Source organism: Ranitomeya variabilis, chromosome 6, assembly GCF_051348905.1.
Source record: "Ranitomeya variabilis isolate aRanVar5 chromosome 6, aRanVar5.hap1, whole genome shotgun sequence".
In the NCBI taxonomy this organism is placed as follows: domain Eukaryota; kingdom Metazoa; phylum Chordata; class Amphibia; order Anura; family Dendrobatidae; genus Ranitomeya; species Ranitomeya variabilis.
In genome coordinates this window covers 365,523,526-365,531,858 of record NC_135237.1, presented here as the reverse complement: position 1 = coordinate 365,531,858, position 8,333 = coordinate 365,523,526, and positions in this window count along the sequence as shown.

The window sequence follows — 8,333 nt, the reverse complement described above, 5'->3', positions numbered from 1 at the left end:
ATTGGCACGTTCCCTTTTTCGGCCCAGGAAGAAGCCATGGCTCTGGTGGAATGTGCTTTGATACCCTCCGGAGGTTCTTCATTTTTCATGGAATAGGCCAACCGGATAGCGTCTCTTATCCACCTGGATAATGTTGCTCTTGTGACTCCATATCCTTTCTTTTTGCCCTGGAAGGATATGAACAGAGCCCTACTCTGCCTCCAACTACTAGTTTTCTCAATATATTGCAAAACTACTCTCCTGACGTCTAGAGTATGGAATTTTTGTTCTTCAGGAGTAGAGGGGTCTTTAAAGAAAGTAGGAAGATGTAGCTCTTGTGACCTGTGGAACTTCCCTGCTACCTTAGGAAGGTATAAGGGGTCCGGTTTTAAAATTAGTCTGTCATGAAATGTGAGAAGGTAAGGTTGATCTATCGACAAGGCCTGAATGTCGCTGACTCTTCTAGCCGATGTTAAGGCTACCAAGAAGGCTGTTTTTAACGACAAGTGTTTTAAAGATGCGGTGTCTATAGGCTCAAACGGAGATTCTGTTAGAGAGTCTAAGACTAGATTTAGATCCCAAGGAGCTACCCTAGGTATGTGGACAGGAGTAACTCGTTCACAGGCCGTGATGAAGCGGGATACCCATTTATTACCAGCAATATTATGGCCATAGAGGGAACCCAGAGCGGACACCTGGACCTTTAGTGTGTTAACTGACAGACCTAACTCTTTCCCTTTCTGTAGAAATTCTAGTATAGATTTTATTGGGACTTCAGAGGGGTTTGAACTAGTATGGAACTGTAGAAACTTCTTCCATACTTTGGTGTAAATTTTTGTTGTAGATGGTTTCCTGCTAAGCAGGAGTGTATCAATTAGGCCTTTTGAAAACCCCCTGGAATTTAATATCTGCCTTTCAAATTCCAGGCCGTCAGGTGGAGGCTATCCACCTGAGGGTGGAAGAAAGGTCCCTGAGAGAGAAGGTTTGGGATTGAGGGAAGGACCCAAGGATCCGTCACCGACATTGACCGCAGGCACGAGAACCATGGTCTCTTGGGCCAGAATGGCGCTATCCGTATTATCCTGGCCTGCTCTTCCCTGATCTTCCGTATTACTTGTGGAAGCAGAATTATCGGAGGGAAAGCGTACGCTAGCTTGAATTGCCAGGGTGTTTGAAGAGCATCTAGAATGTCCGGGTGATCTGCACAGGACTGAGATGCGAATTTCTGGACTTGTTTGTTTTGTTTTGTAGCGAACAGGTCTATTTGGGGCTTGCCCCATAACAATGTTATCTTGTGGAAAATGTGAGGATTGAGACACCATTCTCCTTGATGAAGAGTGTGTCGACTTAGAAAGTCCGCTTGTTGATTGTCCTCTCCTTTGATGTGGACTGCCGAGAGGGACAACAGATGCTTTTCGGCCAGGATTAAGGTACTGTTTGCGGAAGACATTAGAGCGTCTGATCTTGTGCCGCCTTGTTTGTTTAAATACGCCACTGTCGTAGTGTTGTCTGAACAGATTCTGACGTGGCTTCCTCGTAGCTGTGGGAGAAATTGACGCAGTGCATAGTTTACCGCATTCAATTCTTTTAGGTTTGATGAATATAAATCCTCATTCTTATCCCAGGTTCCCTGGCAGAATCTATCTCCCATGTGTGCGCCCCACCCGTGGGGACTAGCGTCCGTAGTTATCGTGTGGGATGGAGATATTACCCAAGGGACACCCCCCGCTAGGTTGTCTTTATCTAGCCACCATTCTAAGGAGGATAAGACTTTCTCGGATAAAGTTATTTTCGATTCAAGGTGCCCCAGAAATTTTCTCTGTTCCCGAAGTATCTGATGTTGTAATGTTCGGGTATGAAGTTGTGCCCACTGAACGGCTGGAGTACAGGAGGAGAGGGATCCTAGCAAGGACATTCCTGCTCTCAGGGACATTTGAGGTTTGTGAATGGCCGCCACTACTTTACCCTCTATAAGAGATATTTTTTCTTGGGGAAGTAGACATTTTTGCTTTATGGAATCTAGATTAAACCCCAAAAATGTCTGAAGAGAGAGTGGGATGAGTCTGGATTTTTTATAGTTGACGATCCAGCCCAGGCTTTCTAAGGACGAGACAGTGTCAGCTAATCGTTCCGCACACTGAAGGGACGAATTTCCTACAACTAAAAAATCATCTAAGTAGGGAATGATTAATGTGTCTCTCTGGCGAAGGTAGGCCATTACTTCTAACATTACCTTCGTGAAGATCCTGGGTGCCGTGGAGAGACCGAAGGGCATGGCTGTATACTGGAAATGATGAATCTCCCCCTCAAGAGTTACTGCCACTCTTAAGTATTTTTGATACCTACTATGGATAGGGAGATGGTAGTAGGCATCTTTTAAATCAATGCCGCCCATTCTACAATTTGGGAAAAGGAGCTTAATGGCCGATCTAATAGACTCCATTTTAAACGTATAATTTTTAATAAACGTATTGAGTTTTTTAAGATTTATAATTGTTCGAAATGAACCATCGGGTTTAGGGATTAAAAATAACGGAGAGTAGAACCCTTTACCCTCTTGTCCCTTTGGCACCCTAACTAAAACATTTTTAATTATAAGACTTCTAATTTCCAGTTCAAGGGCCTTCTGTTGCACTGGTGAGGAAAGGGCTGTTAAAATAAAGGAATCATGGGGAACTTGGAGGAATTCTATTTTCATTCCTTCCTTAATAATATTTAGCACCCAGGAACTTGACGTGATTTTTCGCCATTGGGGAAAGAAAAATTTTAACCTACCCCCTACTGGGGTGTCTGGTGTTTCAGAATTTATTGTCTCTACGGAAGGGGGGGCCTTTAAACATAGTGCCACCCTGTTTTCCCTCTCTTGTGGCCCATCGTGACGATCTTTCAGTTTGTGTTCTTTTCCCGAACGGCCTCTTCCTAAAGGTCTTCCTATAGAAAGGAATTGAGGGGTCAGGGAAGGCTTTTTTCCTCTCTTTTGCTTTTTTGAGGATCTCGTCTAATGCTTTCCCAAACAAAAACTCACCCTCACACGGAATAGCACAGATCTTAGCCTTTGACTGCGTATCCCCCTTCCAGCTCTTCATCCATAACGCACGTCTGGCATTATTAATCAGACCGGCTGATCTTGCTGCAAGGCGAAGAGAGTCAGCTGAAGCATCGGCCATGAATGCTGCTGCACCTCTAATTAGTGGTATCGCATCCCGCAATTTTTGTCTGGAGACCCCCTGTTCGATCTGTTGATCCAGCTGATCAATCCAAACAAGCATGGATCTAGCAGTGCATGTACTGGCAATTGATGGTTTAAATATGCCCGTGGAAGCCTCCCATGATCGTTTTAGATCTAGAGGATCAGAAAGTAGGCCCGCATCCTCGACTGGTAGAGCTGACTGTTTTGAGGTGGAGGCGACTGCAGCGTCCACCTTAGGGATTTTAGTCCATGAAATTAACTCCTCATCATTAAAGGGGTACTTCCTTTTGGAGGCTGATGGGAGAAAACCTCTCTGGTCCTGTTTCTCCCACTCCCTCTTTATCAGTGCCTTAACCGCAGGAATTACTGGGAATGCTCTTCTCTTCCTCTCTGCCAACCCTGCAAACATGATGTCTTGTGCAGTTTGGTCGTCTTTTGCATCCTCACAACCTATAGTATTCCTGATGGATTTTACTAGGTTGTCCACCCCATCGAGGGGAAAACAAGCTCGACCCTCAATGTCAGAATGAGTTGAGGAAGAGGATGATGCCTGCGAGGAGTCTGAGTGGATAACGCCTTCCTCCTCGGACTCAGAGCTGGATATAGCCTTTTCTTTCCCGGATTTTTTAGGGGGGGTACTGGCTTGTGAGATGGCCTGTAATTCCTCTCTAATTATGGCCCGTATATCTGTGACCGACATAGATGGACTCTGCATTGTTTCCACCATACACTGATTGCAGAGTTTTTTGGGGTGGGAATCTGGGAGAGGCTCGTCACATAATGCACACTGTTTGTGCTTAGATTTCTGTCTCTTTTTGGCCTGGGAGAAGAAGACATTTGTGGAAAAGGGTTTCAGCTTTATAGGCAGAGGGGAAATTACACTCACCCAGTGAAGCTGTACGGTACCGAAATAGGAGGCTGCGACTTTCTGGATCTTGAATCCTTGGTCTCACTCCTGTGGCTGGCATCTGAGGACCTTCTGCTGGCTGGCTCACCTGCTGGGTCCACTGTTTTGCCTGGGGACGACATGTTGCATCGCCTGTGCGTTTGCAACTTCCCCCTTTTTATAGGCCAAGATCCGGTCAGTAAACTTTTTTTTTTTTTTCCCACAGCGGTGTACTGCGCATGCGCGAAACCGCGCTTTCCCCCACCGCTGTGTGAGTGACCCGGAAGTGTTCCTCTACCTCCGGGTCATTCTGGGGATTCTTACACCGCTCCACGCATGTGCGGCCGCCATCTTATCCTGGCCTGCGCTATGGAGCGGTGTACCGGCTGCCGCTGCAGCTGTGCCGCAGATCCCGGACCCTTTACCTGCTGGTCCGCGTCTGGAGCCTCTTCAAGGCCGCACCTCTGCAGCGTTGCCCTGTGGAATCGGCGGCGTCTCCCCGGACTCAGCCATCCCACATGCCGGACAGACGAGGGGGGAGCCGTCTAACGGAGTCTCCCCCGACGCTGCATCTGGACTGCATCCCCTGCCGTTCCCGCAGAAACCGCACAGGCGGATGCTCCTAGCCCAGGTATGATCTTCTGTAGTCTTCTCAGAGATCCTGTCCCCTGGGAACAGGAAACCTAAACTGAGGAGAGGGGGACCGCCCCCTTTTATGTCTCTGTAGGTTTCCTGTTCCTTGGGGCGGATCCCTATCTCTCCAGTGGGTGCTGTCATGGCGAAGGGTAAAATAGGGGCTTCCACGTTACTGGTAGTATAAAGGCCCTGGAAAAGCAAAACGACTCCTCACCCGCCAAAAGAAATTCAGCAAATTTTTTCGCTCCCAAATCCAAATGCCCCCATCTTTCTGAACTCCAGTGTACCTAAACCACATAATGAGTCCACGTTTGGCATTTCTGAAGCGAAATACGGGTACATGCCTCCAGAAGCACAGGCATACTGGTCACTACAACGGCAGTTTGCAATTTTCACTTGGCAACATTCATCATTTCAGCTTGTTTCTGGAAAATACCCATGGAGTCAAAATAGTCACTACACTTGTAGATAAATTCCCCAAGGGGTATAGTTTCCCAAATGGTGTCACTTGGGGGGAATTCTGTTCTAGCAATTTGTGGCTCTGCATATGGAGTCCGTAAATTGTTCTAGGAAAATCTGCACCCGAGTAGGCAAATAGCGCTCCATTCCTCCTGAGTCTCTCCGTATGGCTAAGTAGTAATGTACAGCCACATATGGGGTATTGCCACGTTCAGTAGAAATTGTGGGACAAATTTTGGTGTAATTTGTACCCACCTCTTGTGTGAAAATGTAAAATCTGGGGATGAAACTAAATTTTGGTGGTAAAATTGTAGTTATTTTGTCTTCACTGCTCAATGGTATAAAATTATGTGACACACCCATGGTGTCAATATGATCACTGCACCCCTAAATTAATTCATTGAGAGGTGTAGTTTGTAAAATGGGGTCACTTATGGGGGGGTTCTGCTGTTCTGGCACCTCATGGGCTCTCCCAGTGGGTCATGGCACCTGCACACCATAAGTTAAATCTGGCGCTCCTTGCCTTTTGAGCTTGGCACTGTGCCTGAAAAATATTTCCTGATTACACGTAAGGTATTGGCGTACTCAGTAATAATAATAATTCTCACCTGCTCCTGGCACGGTCCCTGCACGTCCCTGGTTCTCCGGGCATTGACAGGAAGAATACCGCTTCTTCCTGTATTGAGCAGTCACATGGTACCGCTCATTACAGTAATGAATATGGACTCCACTCTCATAGGGGTGGAGCCACATATTCATTACTGTAATGAGCGGTACCATGTGACCGCTCAATACAGGAAGAAGCTGTCAGCGCCCGGAGAACCAGGGACGTGAAGGGACTATGCCAGGAGCAGGTGAGTATGACGGGGGCAGTGTGGATATTCACCTGTCCCACCGCCGAGCTCCGTCTCCGTGTCCTCTGCAGTGACGCTCAGGTCAGAGGGTTCAATGACGCGATTGGTATGCGCGCCGCCCGGCGGGGGAAAGGGGGACAGGTGACTACAGCAAGTGCCGGGGGCCTGAGCGACGAGAGGTAAGTATGTGATTTTTTTTTTTTTTTTTTTTAAATCGCAGCAAGAGCATATGGGGCATAATAGTCTATGGAGCATCTTATGGGGCCATAATCAGCATTTGTGCAGCATTATATGGGGCAGATATCTCTATGGAGCATCTTATGGGGCCCATCATGAACTGTATGGAGCATTATATAGGGCTCCTGATTCAATATGGATATTCAAAAACACTTAACCTATTAATTTTACTGTTATTGGTATCTATTTTTATTTTTGACATTTACCGGTAGCTGCTGCAATTTCCAACCTAGGCTTATACTTAAGTTATTAAGTTTTCCCATTTTTTTTTTGTGGCAAAATTAGGGGTCTCGGCTTATACTCGAGTATATATGGTATTTTGAATGTGAAATAAAGCCTTGAAGAAGTTTTTAAACAGAGGTGCCTTCCTCCTTCATACATCAGATAATAATCAACAGAAAGAAGGATGTGGCAAGAATGTTAACCCGAGGAGGCATTGTTTCGTTAAGTGCAGTGGGCGGAAGAATGATCTTAACACCACTTTCATACCAGTAAAAAAAAAGTGCATTTATCAAAGATTCAGACAGATTAACAATGTAAATATACCAGAAAGTTCATCTTTGACTGACCTACATGCAAATGTACACAAGTTATGGCATTCAACCTTACTGACAGATAGCCTTTAACCCCTTCACGACACGCGCTGTACTAGTACGGCGCATGTCGAGTTTCCCCCCTCGATGTGGGCTTCGGCGCTGAGCCCACATCAAAGCCGGGACATGTCAGCTGTACAAAACAGCTGACATGTGCCTGCAATAGCGGCAGGTGGAATCGAGCCGATTGGGTTGTGGCAGCCTCTAGTCTCCCATGGAGACCATTGAAGCATGCCAGAAGAGTGTATGTGTATGTGTATGTGTATATATATTCCCCCCCCCCCCAAAATCACTCCACTTTCGCTCCACTCACAATAAAAAAAAAAAAAAAATCAAACCTACACATTTGGTATCGCCGCTTTCAGAATCGCCCGATCAATTAAAAAAAAAAAAAAGAATTAACCTGATCACTAAATGGAGTAGCGAGAAAAAATAAAAATAAAAAAGCGCCAGAATTACTTTTTTTTGGTCACTGCGACATTGCAATAAAATGCAATAATGAGTGATCAAAAGAACGTATCTGCACCAAAATGGCATCATTAAAAACGCCAGCTCGGAACGCAAAAAATAAGCCTTTACCCGATCCCAGATCACAAAAAATGGAGACTCTACAGGTAACGGGATATTGCGCTTTTTGTTTATTTGGTTTTTTTTTAGCAAAGTTTGGAATTTTTTTTTCACTTCGAAAAAAAAAAAAAAAAAAAAGCACCTAGGCATGTTTGATGTCTATGAACTCGTAATGACCTGGAGAATCAAAATGGCAGGTCAGTTCTAGCATTTAGTGAACCTAGCAAAAAAGCCAATCAAAAAACAAGTGTGGGTTGCACTTTTTTTGCAATTTCACCACACTAGGAATTTGTATCCTGTTTTCTAGTACAAGATATGGTAAAACCAATGGTGTCTCTCAAACGTACAACTCATCCCGCAAAAAATAAGCCCTCACATGGCCATATTGATGGAAAAATAAAAAAAAGTTATGGCTCTGGGAAGAATGGGAGTGAAAAACTAAAATGCAAAACCGAAAAAAGCTGAGGTCATCAAGGGGTTAATCATATGTAATCTAATGTCAGATCTGGTAACAGATATGTAAACTGCACTGCAAAAGGCCCAAGGGGTGATGTGCAATATTTTCGTAATACAATATTTCTTTTGGCTTACCAATTTTAGAAAGTGATATATAAAGTGGGTGTAGCCTCCATGGGACAGTTTACGCTACGTTACCTACAATATGTGGAAGTGGCACAATTCTAATGTACTCATAGCAGCCGTAGATTATAAATCGGATGCATTTTCAGATAATGAAATTAAAAGCGCTGTGTCCCTGTTTATGCAATTGGAGAAAATGTTCTACCCCCTCTTAGCGGTGTCAGAAGAGGGACACTTGTTCACTTTCTAAATGGACGCACACATCGGTGCAGTATCCACATTAATGCTGCAACGATAGGAATTCTGAAGACATCTTTGGTAATCATTTTATACAGCCACCACTCAAACAAATC